This window comes from Mirounga leonina, unplaced genomic scaffold (genome assembly GCF_011800145.1).
Source record: "Mirounga leonina isolate KUSES-001 unplaced genomic scaffold, KU_Mleo_1.0 Mir_168, whole genome shotgun sequence".
Classification (NCBI taxonomy): Eukaryota; Metazoa; Chordata; class Mammalia; order Carnivora; family Phocidae; genus Mirounga; species Mirounga leonina.
Window position 1 is genome coordinate 40,026,184 of NW_023270426.1, and position 19,348 is coordinate 40,045,531.

General features: G+C 36.7%; 1 protein-coding gene and 1 pseudogene across 2 annotated transcripts in view; both read right to left on the minus strand.

The window, feature by feature from the left end:
* Positions 1–19,348, minus strand: part of ADAMTS6 (ADAM metallopeptidase with thrombospondin type 1 motif 6) — a 297,675-nt gene that overhangs the window by 231,185 nt on the left and 47,142 nt on the right. The gene's annotated exons all lie outside the window — the stretch shown is intronic.
* Positions 6,653–8,318, minus strand: LOC118016843 (annotated as a pseudogene). Its single transcript, XR_004680938.1, has one exon. The product of XR_004680938.1 is annotated as a T-complex protein 1 subunit alpha-like (transcript).

Sequence of the window (19,348 nt, forward strand, 5' to 3'; positions counted from 1 at the left end):
TGAAAACTCTCAACAAAATGTTAGCAAACAACAACAAAAACCCCCAGCACATTGAAAAGATCATACAACAGATCAGGTAGGATTCATCTCTGGGATGCAAGGATGATTCAACATACACAAATTACTAAATGTGATAGATCATATTAATAGAATGAAAGATAAAAATCATATGACCAACGCAGTAGATGAAGAAAAAGCCATTGACAAAATTCAACATCTTTTTATTGTAAAAACTCTCAACAAACTAGGTATAAAAGAAACAAACCTAACGTAATAAAGAACCACATGACAGATATGATAAGCCCATGATTATATTATATTCAACAGCGAAAAGTTGAAGCTTTTCCTCTAAGATCAGGAACAAGATAAGGGTGCCCTCTATACTCTCACCATTCCTATTCAACTTAGCACTGTAAACCCTAGCCAGACCAACTCAAAATGGAATAAAGATGTAAATAAAACCTGAAACCATGGGCTTCTGAAAGAAAACATAAGGGAGAATTTCCTTGACATTGGTCTTAACAATTATTTTTTTTACATGACACCAAAAACATGAGCAACAGAAACCTTTATAAATAAACAGTGGGACTACATCAAACTAAAAGTTTTCCACATAGCAAAAGAACCATCAACAAAATGAAAAAGCAGCACACAGAATGGGAAAAAATATTTGCAAACCATATATCTGATAAGAGGTAGTATCTTAAATATATAAGGAAGGGAAAAATGAAGGGGGGGAATCAGAGGGGGAGACGAACCATGAGAGACTCTGAGAAACAAACTGAGGATTCTAGAGGGGAGGGCAGTGGGGGGATGGGTTAGCCTGGTGATGGATATTAAAGAGGGCACGTACTGAATGGAGCACTGGGTGTTATACGCAAACAATGAATCATGGAACACTACATCAAAAACTAATGATGTAATGTATGGTGATTAACATAACATAATAAAATAAAAAAATAAAATAAAATATATAAGGAAATCATACAACCCAACAGCAAAAAACAATCCAATTTTTTAAATGGGCAGAAGAATTAAATAGACAATTTTCCAAAGAGGACATCCAAGTGGTCAGCAGGCATACAAAAATATGCTCAATGTCACTAATCATCAGAGAAATGCAAAACAAACCCACATATCACCTCACACCTGTTAGAATGACTATTTTCAAAAAGACAAGAGATAACTAATGCTGGTAAGGATGTAGAGAAAAGGGAATTCTTGTGCACTGCTGGTGGGAACTCAAATTGGTAGTGCCACTGTGGAAAACTGGAGGTTCCACAAAAAAGCAAAAACAGATCTACCATATGATCCAGTAATCCTACTTCTAGGTATGTATCTGAAGGAAATGAAATCACTATATCAAAGAGTTATCTGCACCTATGTGTATTAAAGCATTACTTATAATAGCCAAGACATGGATACAACCTCAGTGTTCAATGACTAATGAATGGATAAAGAAAATATCATATATATGTGTGTATATATAGATATAGATATAGATATAGATATAGATATAGATATCCCTGCACAATGGAATATTATTTAAGATGATAATCTTGCTATTTTCAACAGCATGGATGAAATTTGAGGACATTATGTAAGTGAAATAAGTCACACAGAGAAAGACAAATATTATATTATTTCACTTACATGTGAAGCCTAAAAAAAGACCCAAAGTCTCTAGAAACAGAGTAGATTGGTGGTTGCCAGGGGAGAAGAGGTGGAGTTGGAAAATTCAAGGAGGGAAGTGAGAGTTGTCAAAGAGTACAAATTTCCAGTTATAAGATGAATGAGTTCTGGGATCTAATGTAGAGCACGAGTGACTATAGTTAACAACATTGACTGTAAACTTGAAAGTTGCTAAGAAAATAGATCTTAAAAGTTTTCTCCACCAAAAAAAAAAAAAGGTAACTAAGTGAGGTGATGGATGTGTTAACTAACCTTACGGTGATAATCATTTTATAATATATACATATATCAAAATATCACACTGTACAACCTAAATTTACACAATTACATCTCAATCTGGGGGTAAAAAAGAAACAAAACAGAAAAGGAATGAGCTCCATTTAATATGGGTAAATTTCCTAATTAATTAACCCCTAAATTATTAGGTGGGGTTTTAAAACCAACTAGGTACCACTAACTAATGTTCTTTAATACTGAATAACTCACTACCTATAGGTACTAGTCACTGGTTATAAAGGAATGTTGACATATCAGGATGCCCATCTCCATCCCAGAAGCCAACTCTGTCAGCTCCCTGAACATACGGATTATTTTCTCAAAAAATAATGGCCATCAAAGGCTCTGTCTAATCACTGAACAAATATTTACCAAGCACCTATGGTAGTGATCAATCAGCAACAAATTCTACCCAAAAAGAGAAGACAATGTGTTAGGAAGATGACATGCATATAACTATATAGAGAGTAAATGCAATAAATTTGATAAGAAAAGTGTACAAAAAAGTGCCATAAGAAATAAGAATGAACATGCTCACTATGTGTCAGAGTAGAAATTGTTTCCCAAACAAGTTTTTGGAGTTTAATACAAGTCAGTGGCAATGCATTCTTTTAATATGTGCTTTCCAAACCAATAGTTAGTAACACATCTTTTGGTAAGTATCACTCCAAGGAAAAAAATTTTTTTTTTCCTTATGTGTGTTGAATAATCTTTCCAAAATGAGGCTGATTTTATATTTAAAAGGGCATAAAAAGGGTAGTCCTATTAATTTTAGTTAGCTTTATTTCTTCCTTGTTCATATGTAGCAGCGAAATTGGGTAGTTACAAAAAAAAAGGAGAGTAAGTCATTCCATATTGTGGCATTAGAGAAGTAAGGTTAAGAAGGACGGAGAGCTATATATGAAATGACAGGATTAATCATCATTCATGTCACAGACTGTTTTCTTTCCAAACATGGTCCTAATAACATCTCCCATCCACCTGTAACTGTGACATACCTCTCATCAAGAGGGGGGATCTAGGTTTTTCCCTCTTGAATCTTAGCAGGCTTATGACCTGAGAGGTGAGGTCATAAAAGGCATTATACCTTCTGCTTCTTTCTCTCAAGATGCTGGCTTTTGGAACTTCCATGTGAGCAGGCTGGCTGCCCTAAGGCCAGCATGCTGTAACAAAGCCCAAACTAAACCACATGCAGAAACCACATAAAGAGAGAAAGATGCCCAGTCAGCCCCCAGCTGCTTCAGCCCCCTTTATCAGCTCTGGCCACAGTCTAGCTGCAACCACATTAGAGACCAAGCCAGCACTACTCAGCTGAGCTCTTCCCAAATTCCTGACCCAGGGAATCTGTGAGTGATAATAAAGACGACTGTTGTTTTAAGCCATTAAGTTTTGGGGTGATTTGTTATGCAGCAACAGATAACTGAAACATGTCAGCATTTCAGATAGTGCATATCAAATAATTTCATGGACTGGGTTGAAAAGGAAAGTCAAGTAAGGAACTAAAAGGTGTGAAAGTCATGCTGAGTGTTTACTGTAATCTCACTCAAGTTTCCACAGGGCTCTCTATTTTCTTCAAGTTTCATTCAATAACATCGATCTAACATGAACTCCAAAGCGAAAAAATCATAAAGCATATGTGGTAAAGCTAACTTTGGTCTGCTGAAATGAGTTAGCAGCAGTATTAATAGAGCTATGATTCCAATAATTGGGTCTATCTACAAAGTTCCAGAGTCCTAGCTTCTGATTTACCTCTCTAATAAGATTATATCCAATGAGATTCTATCTACTAAGTATATCACTTAATAATTTACAAAGTGCTTTCATGTACACGATATCATTTAATCTTATAAATAATAATATGACATAGCAGAGCCTCACAGAAAATTAAAACTCAGAAAACTTACACAAATTTCACAGGATTGAAAAGCTGGTGGGGGGAAAGGCATTTAATCCAGGCAAGCAGAAGACTAGGCTTACTACCCTGACCTGGGAGCCAAGACTTAAGTATGTGCATGAAATACACATGATACATTAGACTCTAATTGTCACTGACCATGTGGTAAACACTATTAAGTGTGCCACGCTTCAAGGAATGAAGACTCAGGTGTATATTAAATACTGTGCTCTTAAAGTGTTACACTCTTTTGCTTTTAAAATACCCTCCTCTAAAAAACTTGCATTTTTATTATTCTCTGGATAATCACTAAAGGCTATTCCCAGGACTAGTCTCAGGAGTCCTGTATTTTTTAAATGTTAAACAAAGTAGGTGCTATTTCAAAGTCCAAAGGTTTGTTTTAATGAATGCCAAGCATCTCAAATCCACAGGAAATTTTTTTAATACAACATTGCTGGATATCCTCTGAAGAGGAAAGTTAACATATGAACCAAATGGAATTCTCATTGAGCTCCCAATACTGCTTATCAGGATAGAAGAGATTTGTTATTGTTATTGTTATTGTTGGTGTGCAGTGTACCCAAACACTGAGTATTTATAGGAAAACAAGCTTTTTAAATTCTTTGCCCTGTTTTTTGCCACTAACCACCGCTCCCCAATCATTGGAATAGTTCCATCTCCTTTTAACAACTTCCCATTAAACCTCATGAACCATATCCTGTACTTAATGGGCTGTTAATATTTTAAAGCTTCTGTATTCTACTGTAAATCCCTGGTCCCTTTTGCAACATTGAAAAGATATACCAAAAATTCTTCCAAACTGATGGTACAAAAAAACCCACATAACTTACATTTTAGTAGTTAAACAATAACTTGTACCATTACAATAGATACAGTCATAACAGTATACCAGGCACAATAATTATAACAATTGTATAGCTGAAAACAACTAAGTATGGTTGGGAACATAGAGGTATTTTACTGGCTTCGAGCCACATACTTGTCACATTAGCCCACCATACGCCACAATGCATTTGCTTAATCACTAGAATGGCACTTCAGTGCTTAAAAAATAAATACAATTAAGGTACTATGCCAAGAGAGTTTAAGCTGATTTTTGCCCTTTAGAAAATGAATAGAGACAAAAAATAGTAAGGTAAACTAGTTATCTCAAGAAAGCAAACTAGAACTTTTAAAACATTTTGTCCTTCCTCCTCTTTTTTTGAAAAATGTTTAAACGGTCCAGATGATGTCATCTCTAGTTTCTATTACCCTGTTTCTACGCATATAAACAACATTTTTAATAATTCTTGCCAAGAACTGGAATAAGATAACAGTCTTTATCTAAGTAAAACACCTAAGTTCAGGAAAAGAATCATTATGATAAAACTTACAGTACTTAAAATGTCTTGGTTGATTATGAGATAAAAAAGAAAGCTATAGTGTCTGATTGGAACAGACATTTCCTATCTATGGCCACCCTAGTTGCTGCCCTGGTCCCTGGTCCCTCCTCACCTACCTCATCTGTGCTACCAACCTCCCCCCTTTGCCCTTTTTAACTCTCCAATAACCTCTTAAATAATTAGAGATTTCACAGCAAGACATTGTGCAATTGATTTATATTGTTATTATATTTATTTATATTTATAAATTGTAAAATTATAAAATAAGCATCAGCCTACCTTTGATCCAATATGGTGTGAGTTTGTTTGTAATGCGCCACGATCATTCTTGACATTGAACTTCAGTATTCTTTTCTTTTTGTTTTTAATTGTTTAACCCTGACAGCTTTCTTCTACTTATTTTTATTCTCTCTTAGGTCCATTCAAAATTCATATTATTTTCTTCTTGAATATTAAATACACATTCACAGATGAATTATATCTTTATATTAAATATATATGCATAGGTTATGCTATCCATGCTGCCACACTTTTCAAGAGGGTTCAGTATTCTCTTAAATACTTGATGGGCATACTAACCAGTAATTACACAATTCATCTCTGGGAAATCACTGGGATGATTTCTTTTTCAGAAGTTCCTTATAAGAGTTCAAAAGACTACTTTGGTTCTGTAAGGTCATACTTTTTAATTTCATAATGTCTAAATTCTTCCATTAGATTTGACTCCCTTGAATTAACATCTGAATAAAATTCCATTTTTTTCCCTAGTCCCTTAGCAATAAAATGAAAAACTGGGCAAAGCAATTTCTTCTTTTTTTTTTAAGATTTATTTATTTATTTATTTTATAGTGTGGGGAAGGGGCAGAGGGAGAGAATCCTCAAGCAGGCTGCCCGCTGAGTGTGGAACCCCACAAAGAGCTCCATCCCACAACCCATGATATCATGACCTGAGCCAAAACCAAGAGTCAGACACTCAATGGACTGAGCCACCCAGGTGCCACATAATTTCCAAGAGCCCTTCTAATACTAAATTCCTATAAAGAGATGCCTTAAATAATGAACTTAGTACTTCCAAAGAAAGAAAGACTGAGGCAGATGAATGTCTTAAACCTTCAAAGTCCTAGCTTCATCGTGGATCAAGTTCCTACAAGCTTTGCCATTTGGATTAATTGCAAGATGAAGAGGGACTGCTAGAAACATTGTACTCAAGACTATGGATAACCTAGAACAATTCAGCTAATATAATCCCATAATTTATAAGAACTCTTTTTGCTCCTTATGTGATCTTCCTTTTTTTTTTTTTGACAGCTTGTTATTTTTTAATGTGTAATATTCGAGTAACAAGAGAACTGCATCCAACATTGTTATAAATAAAAGAGGAAGCAGATCAGTCATCAAGGGCTCCCGAGCAAACTGCATCTTCATAACCTCCATGCTTGTCCTCTTTGCTCTAGGGGAGTAATTTGATGAGATCATCAATTCAAAGAATGGTAATTGCAGCTTCTGTTGCAAACTTCAAACTCTTCACTTTCACAATGGTTGGTTCAAACACCTCTGTTTGTTTGTTGTCTCGAGGTTTACCATTGACCAAATCAAGACCAATCCATTTTAGATTTTTGCGTTCTGGGTTAACTTGAGTCTCATTATGGATAGCTCTTAACTTTGCAACCAGATCTGTGGAGTCTTGGGCAGCATTAATTGCCAGTGTGTTAGGAATAACAAGAAGAGATCTTGCAAACTGCGCAAGAGCAAGCTGTTCCCGAGACCCCATGCGGCTTTCCATATACCTTTCTCAGGGTATAAGGAAAGGGCTACTTCTACAGCGCCCCCACCTGGAACCTCGGATTTTGACTCCAAAACTTCACACAAAGAGCATCAGGTAAAGAGCTCTCCATCTTGTCACACATGAAACCATTTGCCCCACGTAAGATAATTGATGCAGATGTACGAGCCTTAGTGTTTTTGATCAAGATCAGCTCATCATCACAAATTCTCTCCTGTACTACCTCTTCTTCTTGTCCCAACATTGAAGCTTCAAAAGTTTCTTCTCCTTCCAACTTGGCCAGGATTGATAGAACAGTTGCTCCAGAAGCTTTAGTGATGTGTTTAAGGTCCCTTTTTAAAACTCTTCTAACTGCCATAGCGCCCGTCTCCACAAAATACTTCAGACACACGTCGTCTATTCCACCAGTGGTTAGAGTAACGATGGTACCAGTAGCCAGGATCTTCTGGATCTGCTCCTTGGTGATATCAGATTCTTTCTGACTAATCTGGTCCAGTTTCTCAGGGTCTGTAATAACCACCTGTACACCAAGCTTCATTTTTGTTTTCTGCAGGCTGAAGTCAAGGCAAACAATTTTTGCATTAACTATTCTCTTGGGCATGCCCTGGGATCCCACCACACAGTTGAGTGTACAGCCTATGATGAGCATATTCTCCATCTGACTTCTCCCATGGGCTTTCAGAATATTAATGGCATTGATTGGATAGGGAGGCTGGCCTCTTACATCTGTGTATCTAACTGCAAGTACAGCATCTACTACCATATTGGCAAAGAAATCACCATTTATTCCAATGATCTTGGAAGACATCAATGTCTTCTTAGCAGCATTGATCAGGCAATCTCTTCCAAGTTCATCTGTGTTAATAATTAGATTTTCACTGATGTAACGCATTGCCTCCTTGCAAGCAAGTCGATAGCCACTAATAACTGATGTGGGATGAGTTTTCTGTTTGACTAGTTCATCTGCATTTTTAAGAAGTTCTACTGCAATAATAACCACTGAAGTGGTTCCGTCTCACACTTCTTTGTCTTGCAGATCCGCTAGCTCACAAAGAACTTTAGCTGCACGATGTTCTACCTCCAATAACTTCAGGATGGTTGCACCGTCATTAGTAATGGTTACATCACCAATATCATCCACCAATATTTTATCCAAGCCAACTGGACCAAGAGAGCTTTTTACAATATTGGCCACGGAAGCTGCAGCCATACGTTCTGGGAGGATCGCCTCCCCAGGGCTGCGGTCTCCGAACACGGACAAAGGCCCCTCCGTCTTCGCGGCGGGGTACACATGAGCTTCATTCTCACCGCAGGCAACCAGCATCTGGCTCCCTAAGCGGGGCGGCGGCCACAAGAGCGGCGGCGGCTACGGCGGGGTAACCGGCTGAAGCGAGGCCACGGGGACTGCTGGGAACACCGCTCCCCGCGCCCGGCCGCAGGGCAGGGCGCGAAAGAAAGAAGGGGTAGGGGGCTTCTGTGATCTTCCTAAAAATGATCTCCACTCAATAAAAAATACCAAATTAGTTTTGAAGATGTTTCATACACATCAAATTTTTAATTTCTCTCCACCCTAAGCCCTAGCCTTGACCAATTTGTTAGATAATTTCTTCTAATATGTTTAAACCAAAAGAATAGAATAAATCTTTTTTTCATAAGTTAATTTTAATTTTTTTCATCTACTCTCATAGGAACTTTATTTTCTCCCTTTGGGAGGAATATTTAACAGCAATCTTCTTAAAATCTTCTCTTTTCATGAAAATCAAAAGAATAGAAATACATGCTATTCTGATTTCTTAAAAGTGCCGTATCTGTACATTAGAGCAGAGTTAAAATAATCAGGCACCATAAACATATATTCCATCCTCTGTGAAAATAGAAAAATTTGCTCAGCGTCCCGAACTAAAATACCATTTGGGTTCTTCAAAATAATTAACTAAATTAACCCGTATTCTATTCTTTTCTAAGACAACCTCAATTCATCTTTCCTCCTCTCTCAGAACAGGTATTTTTCATATAAGAATCCATTGCCCAGATCCTTATATCTTATACTTTTCCACAGTCATTACAATATCTAACACAATGATTTGCACAGAGAAGATATCACCTTTCCAGGTCACTCTCCTTCATTCTTTCCTCCACTTTTCTTTCTTCCTTTCCCATCCCTTCCTCCCTCCCTCCCTTTTTCTGTCTCCAGCATCACTTGTCATAACTCTCAGTGACTTCAAAACCAAGTTAAATCACTCTAATTCCCTGGCCTCTCATTTATACAGAATCCTTATTTTCAGTTGTCTTGCCCTTCCTCTGCCTCAGCCATAATCATAACCAAGATCTTGTTATTACTAATTTCAAGCATTCCACTCTCTGACCATCTTTCATCTTCCAGTTTCTTACTACTTTTCACTGTTCCTCATCATCTTCATATAATTACTCCCCTCTTTACCAAGCTTAATTAAATACCATGATCAAGCATTATCAACCCTTCCGTGCATATACCCTTTATGTCCTTTTCCCTTTTCTCCCTCCAGTGCACTCACTTGCAAAAATCCCAGTTTTAGGGAAATCCAAATCTCCACCTATCCTACACCTATACCCAGCCAGGTGAATGTGACTGGAGAAAAAAACTTTAGCATGATCACTGATTTCACTTTAAATATAAGAAGTAACCTCAGGTTAAGCCCTTAGCAATTCCTAACAATGCTACTACATTTCACTAGTCTTACTTTTCTCAATGATTAATTCATAGTTCTCTCTTCTCAAATCTTCAATATCTCCTCGTCCTTATTTACTTTCAGTTGATTGTTCCCTATTTCACTGAGGAAATAAAAGCAACCCGAAGAAAACTTCCAGATGCACCCAGATGAACCATATTCTGATGCATATATTCTCCCTTCCCTCCTGTTACAGTGCGTAAATTCTCCAAGACCCTTCCTATCCAAGGACACTGCCTCGTATTGAGTTTTGGATCTCAACTCTTGAAGCCTTCTCAAGGGCTTCATAACTGCAGATTTCCGCACTCTCTCCCATACTATCAATTTTTACCTTTGATTATTCTCACTATCGTACAATGTATACATATGTACATACATGTAATATTTCTCCATTTTAGAAAGCAAAACAAGTTAAAAAAACAAAACCTCCATGGTCTCCATGACCCCTCGGGCTAATGCCTGACTTCTCTCATCTGATTATAGCAAAACTCACTGAAAAAAGTCTTTGTATATTCACTGTCTCCACTTCTTTTCCTCTTTCTTTTTTTCAAAAACTCATTTCAACCAGGCTTTCATTACACCCTTCCTTGAAACGACTCTTTTCAAGATTACCAATTGCCTCATTTTAATCTATAAGGAGCATCTGATACAGGTGACGATGCTCTCCTCCTTGAAATACTTTACTTGTCTTCCTGAACATCATACTCTCTTGGTTCTCCTATCTTAGTGGTTGCTTTTTCTCAGTCTCCTTTCTTGATTTTTCCTCTGTTTCTTGACCTCTAAACATTAAAGTAATCCACACTCAATCTTTGGACCACTTCTTTTCTCTATATGCACTTACTTCCTGGGCAGAGCTAATCCAGATCAATGGCTTTCAAGACCATCTATAAACTGATGTTTTTTGACTACAGTGCTATCCTCCATACTGAAAGCCAGACTCATGTACCCAGTTGCCTACTTGACATTTCCTCTTAGCTATCTAATAAGCAAGTTAAAATTTACAAGACTAAGAACCCTTGATCTTACCAAACCTAATCCTCTAGCATGCTTGCCCTTCTCCTGTAAAAAGCAACTCCATTCAACCAGTTAGTCAGCTTAAAACTTTGTGGAGTTTTCATTTACTACTCTCCTTCTCTTATACACCCATTCAGTACATTGTTAAAAATCTGTTGACTCTGCATTCTAGGTATATATTTATAATGTGACTCCACTGCTCTAAGCTGCCATCATGTCCGAGTGGAAATGCTGAATAATTTTTAACTGGTAACTCTGCTTTCACTCTTGCTTTTCTACCATGTTATATATGTAGAAGCCAAAATAATCTTGTAATGTCTTTCTTTCTCAGAATAAAATATTGTCTTTACTATGGTCTCTAAGGTTATCCATGATCTGGTCCTTGAAACTCTCTGATCTTATGTTCTACCTCTCTTCCAACCACTTACTCAGCAACTGGTGTACTGGCCCCTTGGTTTTTCCTTGCATATGTTTAGCCTGCTCCTGCCTCAAGGCCGTTATTTATCCTGTTTCCTTTGACTAGCATGCCCTTCTCCCAGTATCTACCTGGCTAACTCCATCACTTCAATTTAGTCCCTAAAATTAAAATGTCACCTTAATGGGCGCCTGGATGGCTCAGTTCGTTAAGCATCTGCCTTTGGCTCAGGTTGTGATCCTGGGGTCCTGGGATCGAGCCCCACATCGTCTCCCTGCTCAGTGCAGAACCTGCTTCTCCCTCTCCCTCTACCCTTCCCCCTGCTTGTGCTCTCTCACTCACTTTCTCTCTCTCAAATAAATAAACTCTTTAAAAAAAATAATAAAATGTCACCTTATGAGAAGCCTCCTGACCACCTTATGTAAAATAGCAATTAACACACATGTATATAAACACATACTATAACTCTCCAGACTCTAATATCTTCATGCATTTATCACTAGATAACTTACTCCATATTCAATTATCTTGCTTTTCGTTGTGTCGCCTACTAAAATGTAACCTCTTCAAAAGACAGTAGGAATTTTATTTGTTTACTGAGGTACTTTACCACTTAGAATGCACAGTACATAAGTGCTCAATAAAAATAAACTCAGAATTATTACACATTCTCCCAATTTAAAACCATTGCTTAAGAATCTTCACCCAAGGGGCGCCTGGGTGGCTCAGTGGTTAAGCGCCCAAGTCTTGATTTCAGCTCAGGTCATGGTGTCAGGGTTATGAAATAGAGCCCTGTGAGGGGCCCCGCTAAGGGAGCAGTCTGCTTGAGATTCTCTCTCTCCCTCTGCCCCTCCCCCCACTCTCACTCCCATGCACTCTCTCTCAAATAAATAAAATCTTAAAAAAATAATAATAATCTTCACCCAAGTTGTCAATTATATCCAAGGTGATATACCAAATCCTAAAAAAAATTTAATAACCCTTTACATTATAGTATTGATATCATTCATTCATTAATGAATTAAGAAATATGTTTGACTTATTTTTTTACCAGAAGCTGTGTAAGTTACTTAAATGCTATAGCCTCTATGATAATCACATACTCCAGAAAAAGAAAACAGTACATGTGATTTCAGAAAGTTAGTTACAACTCCATTAGACTGAATTTATCATATGTTTTCCTAAAAAGATACTTATGCTTGGAAGAAAAGAAGAAAGACAATACTGGAAGCAAGGAAAGAGTGAGAAAGGGCACCAAAAAGAGAAGGTGGGGGTCCCAATGATGAACTTGTCCATTTCACAGTGCTCAAGTCCCAGACATTGTAGATAACTATGCAAATTGCCTTTGTAGCATGAAAAATAACATGTTTTCTTTTTTTTTTTTTTTTAAGATTTTATTTATTTATTTGACAGAGAGAGAGGGAGCACGAGCAGTGGGGAAGGACAGCAGGAGCAGGGGAAGGAGAAGCAGACTCCCTGCTGAGCAGAGACCCTGATGCGGGGCTCAATCCCAGGACTCTGAGATCATGACCTGAGCTGAAGGCAGATGCTTAACCAACTGAGCCACCCAGGCACCCTGAGAACATGTATTCTTATATGAATTATTATTACATACAAATTCAATCACATTACATTTAGTTTATATTGAGCTACTCATAATTCCTTAAATTGAATAAATTATGGCTACAAGTTATAGTGAATAATAGTTGTTAGCTTTATTTTTCTCATGTTTCATACTGAATGTTTGCGTCCTCTCCCCCACCCCTTGCAAAAAATTCACATGCTGAAGCACTAACCCATATTGTGATGATAGGTGGGGAAGTAATCAGGTTTAGATAATGTCATGAGGATGGTCTCCATGATGGAATAAGTGTCCTTAAAGAAAAAGAAGAGGCCAGAGTACACATTTGCTCTGCCCTGTAGAGAAAAAGGCAACCACCTGTAAACCAGAACAAGAGCTCTCTTCAAGGAACAGAATTGTCCAGTGCCTTAATACTGAAGTTCCTTGCCTCCTGTGATAAATAAATTCCTGTTGTTTAAGCCTACCAGTCTATGGTATTTTGTCATTGCAGACTAAGACAACTTATACAGAAAAGAATGTTTAAAATCCAAATTTCCATAAATAACCCTAATCTCATAGAATTCCATTCCCTTTCATCAGCATTTTCTTCCTGTTCCAGCAGCCTCCCACCTTCCACATAGTCTATCTTGTTGCCAATGTGGAAGGCCACATAGTCTATGTGGTTATCTGAAATTGGAGTATGAGTAACTAAATGAGCTTGGCAGGTTGCCACAAGGTAGGCAAAACCATAAGGTAAATGTGGTGCATCTTTTTGCTGGTTGAATTTTATTTAAAAAATAGGGATATATTGGGGAAGAGGAACAAGAAAAACAAATTAAATGGTAATGGAAATCATTTATATTAAAATAAATGTGGATATATTAGGGAGTAACAGTTATAAAGGAGTCCCAAGAGAAATTATTTGTGGTAGATTGTCACAAGCTAAACTTCCCCTGCAGATTAACCTATAAATCATTTTACCGTACCTTTAAGAGTGGGCAACTTGGGAATTAGAGATGCCCTACTATGTATTCCAATCATAAATCTCCTACCAAATCAATTAATCCCACTAGGGTGCTAAATATTAGTAATAGCTATCATTTATTGAGTGTTAATTTGTACCAGGCACTGTTCTAAGATATTTACAAGAATTATGTAATCTTGGGGCACCTGGGTGGCTCTGTCAGTTAAGCATCTGCCTACCACTCAGGTCATGCTCTCGGGGTCCTGGGATGGAGCCCCACATCAGGCTCCCTGCTCAGCAGGGAGTCTGCTTCTCCCTCTCCCTCTGCCCCTACCACCCCTCACACTCATACTCTCTCTCTCTCAAATAAATATATAAAATCTTTTTAAAAAATTATGTAATCTTGGGCGCCTGGGTGGCTCAGTTGGTTAAGCGACTGCCTTCGGCTCAGGTCATGATCCTGGAGTCCCGGGATCGAGTCCCGCATCGGGCTCCCTGCTCGGCGGGGAGTCTGCTTCTCCCTCTGACCCTCTTCCCTCTCATGCTCTCTGTCTCTCATTCTCTCTGTCTCAAATAAATAAATAAAATCTTTAAAAGAAAAAAAAATTATGTAATCTTGACATTCTATCAGGTAGGTCATAATTATAATCCCCATTTTATAGGTGAGGAAAATAAAGCACAAAGAAGTAAAGTAATTTACCCAAGGACACATGATTAAAATAGTGATAAAAGGAAGATCTCTAATGTCATAAATAATTTAAAGCATGATATATTCTGTAAGAATGTATATTTTAAAAGGTGAAAACAGGAATATCAAATGCTAAAAACCTTTAAGAGCCAAGAAATTAAATTGTAATTGTAGAATGGCAAACAGGAATGTTGAGACTTAACTATTAATAAAGTTAGTCCTTGGAAGAGTGAATTAGGATTACAAAATTAGTCATTGGAAGAGTGGATTAGGTTTGTAAAATCACATATGTAGAAGTACTTTTTGTGCAAGCACACACACACACACACACGCACACATACTACCTGACCACACACGCATGATTTTATATCATAAAACAATGGCCTAAAAATATTTTTAAGACAATAATCTTATTACTCCTACCTTGACAGTAAGTTATAAGCTATTTACATGTTACACATTCATAGACATACATCACTAATAATATACCCCACAGAAATAAATTTGGAGAAGAGGGTATTTTGTATACATCTGCTTTAGATAAGATTATAGGTGATTCATGCTGGAGATACAATATATGATAGTTTAGTTATTGGGGTATTATAAGTCAAAAACAAAAAGAAAAGATTGCCAATGGAAAATATATATTTGATACCAAATAACAAAATAAATTAAATGAAACTAAATATGATTAAAAAGCAACAACTGAAGTCATTGAAGACCATATTAATTCAAAATAACATTGGTAAAATGTTTTTCTGAAAATACAGCTGTTGGCAGCTGAAAATATTTAATATTAATTTACAAGTCCCAAATCATGTGTATATCCATATTCTCTACTGCACTGCTTAATTTTATGAGCATCTAGTTTTAGCAAACCTTTATAAATTGCTTAGTAGTTTGCTAACAAACAACATCAGATATCAAAGTTCAAGGAACTGCCTTTACTTTTCTGTAACAACAAAGAAAGAACTTGACTTTTTGCTCAATTTGTAGCGTCTCAAAATGACCTTATAAGACCTAGCAACAGGCCTCCATATCTTCTTAAAGAATCACTGGCTACAACTATAGGCAGGCTCAGTGTGACATCCTCTCATACAACATTGCTTTTTCTAAAGGAACTCCATGGTAAGCCTATATTTTTCTAAGTCTCTTTCCACTTTCAAGAAAGTGAATAAATGAAAACTTGGCATGATACCTGTGCAAGACTGCATACCTTACCATAAACTGTCAGTCACAGTTTTCCCAGGCAATTTTCTTCAGTAGAGCAATGTATTACTCAGGTTTTCCAGAAACATTTCCAATAACAAGGAGTGCAGGGATTTTCTTTAAGTAAAACTTTTTTTCACTATTATCTATAAACATCCGTTTGTAAAAAAAGATTACTATTTAAAATAAAACTTAAAATATAAGCAATTTTATTAATCATTCTTAATTGGCCAGGTAAATTTTATAATGCAGTATCCTCTGAGAACGTTTTCATGTAATGTCTTCCATTTCTAATCCCACAAAAAATTACATTTGTAACTTGATGCCATAAAGTAAAAGTCATTTTACAATAAAATATATCCTTTCCTTAAATATTTCAATAATAAAATTAATAAAGGACCAATGAAAATACACATTCTACAAGTTCAGTGGTCATTGAAGACAGCTGTTCTACTGGTATTTTAGGTTAATCATATTCCTTCTCTAAACAATTGTAATTTCATTTTGCCTCCATTATACCAGGACTCTGTTATCATAATTCAATCAACAGATAAATACTAAGTGCTATACTATGGAAAACAAATTAAACTATGAACTTGCCCTTCAGGAGGGAAGGCTAATACATTTACATGTATAGCTATAATACTAGATGGAAAGTGACAAAGGTGTTGTGAGAAGGATATAGATAAAGCCAAAGCAGAAATAAGAACACTGCTGGTTTCTTGGGGGGTAAAAGAGAAATTCTAAAGGGATTTCTGGGCATTTGAGCTAGACAATAAAGGACAGATAGAATTTGAGGATGATTCAGAATAGGCAAAGACTAGCCCAAGTGCAGGAAGACTTCCACCCCCCTTTTCTTTTTAAAGATTTAATTATTTATTTGAGAGAGAGAGTGGGAGTAGGGGCAGAGGGAAAGGGAGAGAATCCCAAGCAAACTCCCCAACGAGCATGGAGTCTGAGGCAGGGCTCAACCCCACAACCCCAAGATCAAGACCTGAGCAGAAATCAAGAGTCAGATGCTTAACAAACTGAGCCACCCAAATGCCCCAGGAACACTTTTAATTAAAGGCATAAACTGGGTGGGGGGATGGGTTACCCTGGTGATGGGTATTAAAGAGGGCACGTACTGAATGGGTGTTATATGCAAACAATGAATCATGAAACACTACATCAAAAACTAATGATGTAATGTATGGTGATTAACATAACATAATTTAAAAAATGCGTTTTGTAGACAGGAAGGACAAGAAGTATTCTTTGTGGGGTGCCTGGCTGGCTCAATCAGTGGAACATGTGACTCTTGATCTTGGGGTTGTGGGTTCAGGCCCCATGTTGGTGTGGAGATTACTTAAAAATAAAATCTTTAAAAAAGAAAAAAAAAGAAGTATCCTTTGTCCTTACCTTACCTCATATATGAAAATTAACCCAAAATAGATTAATGGCCTAAATGTAAGAACTAAAACTATAAAAATTTTAGAAGGAAACATGGGATCAAATTTCTGTGATCTTATATTAAACAACGGTTTCTTAGATATGAAACCAAAAGCACAAGCAACCAAAACCAAAAATTGGAATTCATTAAATTTTCAAACTTTTGGGCTTCAAAAAAACATTACCAAGAAATGTGAAAATCCAAAGAACGGGTAAAAAATATCTACAATTTATATATTTGATAAAAGTTTTATATACAGAATATATAAAGAACTACTACAAATCAACAGTAAAAAACTTTACCATCTGATTCTAGTTTAACTTCTAACTTTAACCCCCATTAAACCTAATACTTTGGGGCGCCTGGGTGGCTCAGTCGTTAAGCGTCTGCCTTCGGCTCAGGTCATGATCACAGGGTCCTGGGATCGAGCCCCGCATCGGGCTCCCTGCTCCGCAGGAGGCCTGCTTCTCCCTCTCCCACTCCCCCTGCTTGTGTTCCCTCTCTCGCTGTGTCTCTCTCTGTCAAATAAATAAATTTAAAAAATCTTTAAAAAAAAAAAAAAACCTAATACTTTATGTGGCTTCAAAGGTAACTTCTTTTTTTAAAAAACAACAATAAAAACATTGAAAACACTGATACACCATAAAATTCACCTTTTAGAAGTGTACAATTCAGTTGTTTTAGTGTATTCAACAAAGTGCTGCAACAATCACCACTATGTAATTACAGAATACTTTCATCATCTCAAAAAGAAACCTGTAAACATCAGCAGTCACTCCCTGTTTGTACCCAGCCATAGGCAACCACTAATCTACATTCTGTTTCCATGGTTATGCTTATTCTAGACATTTCACACAAATGGAACCATATAGTATACAGCCTTTTGTGTTTGGCTTTTTTCACACAGCATAATGTTCTCATATTCGTCCATACTATAGCATGAATCAGTACTTCATTCTTTTTTGAACTGAATATTATTACACTGAATGGATATATCACATTTTAGTTTCCATTCATCACAATAGATTTTTGGGTTGTTTCTCCTTTCTGGTTATTATAAATAATACTGTTATTAATATTAGTATACAAGTTTTATGTGGACATATGATTTCTTTTTTTTAAGATTTTATTTATTTATTTGAGAGAGAGAGCATGAGCAGAGGGGGAGGGACAGAGGGAGAAGCAGACTCCCCACTAAGCAGGGAGCCTGATGTGGGGCTCGATCTCAGGACTCCAGGATCATGACCTGAGCCAAAGCCAGACGCTTAACTGACTGAGCCACTGAGGTGCCCTGGGAGGTTTTTTTTAAATTATAATATCCCATTGACTTTTTTCTTCCTATAATTATACTTCCTTACTATTACTATCTTTAGTAGAATTCTCTTTGCTCTTTAAACAATATTCAAACGTTAGACTCTAATTCAATTCAGAATTAGGTAAAAGATTGAATAGCCATTTCTCCAGAGAAGATATACAAATGGCCAATAAACATATGAAAAGATAGTCAACATTATTAGTCATTAGTGAGAAGGAAATCAAACTACAATTAGATACCACTCCATACCCACTCAAATGGCTATAATCAAAATGACAGAAAATGAAAGTTGTTGCTAAAAATGTAGAGAAATTGGAACTCTCATACATTGGGGGGTAAGTAAGTAAGTAAGTAAGAATCAAATAAAATGGTGACCTAATGGACAAAAAATAAAATTCTCTTTAGGTTCTCCAATCTTCATTAATAGTAAAGTAAAATTTGCATAAAATCCAACTACAGTGTAGTTCTTGGTTAACTCTTCTTTAATATTAAAAATAATTATCCTATTCCATTTTAATACATGCAATTTGGCATTTTATATTTTAATTTTTTTAAATAAGCTCTATGCCCAACATGGAGCCCAAAATGGGGCTTGAACTCATGACCCTGAGATCAAGACCTGAGCTGAGATCAAGAGTTGGATGCCTAACTGACTGTGCCACCCAGCCACCCACCTGCAATTTGGCATTTTAGATTTAAATCTTTGATAACCTCATTTGACTTTTCTTTTCTCTTAAAACAATCTACAAAGAATGTTTTAACCAAAGTTAAAATCAGCAACTCAGAAGATATCTGTTATTGCTGCTGGTGGTTAAGAAATATCTAGTATTGGGGTGACTGATTGGCTCAGTTGGTAGAACATCCAACCCTTGATCTTGAGGTTGTGAGTTTGAGCCCCACATTGGGTATAGAGATTACTTAAAGAAAGAAAGAAAGAGAGAGAGAAAAAAGAAAGAAAGAAAGAAAGAAAGAAAGAAAGAAAGAAAGAAAGAAA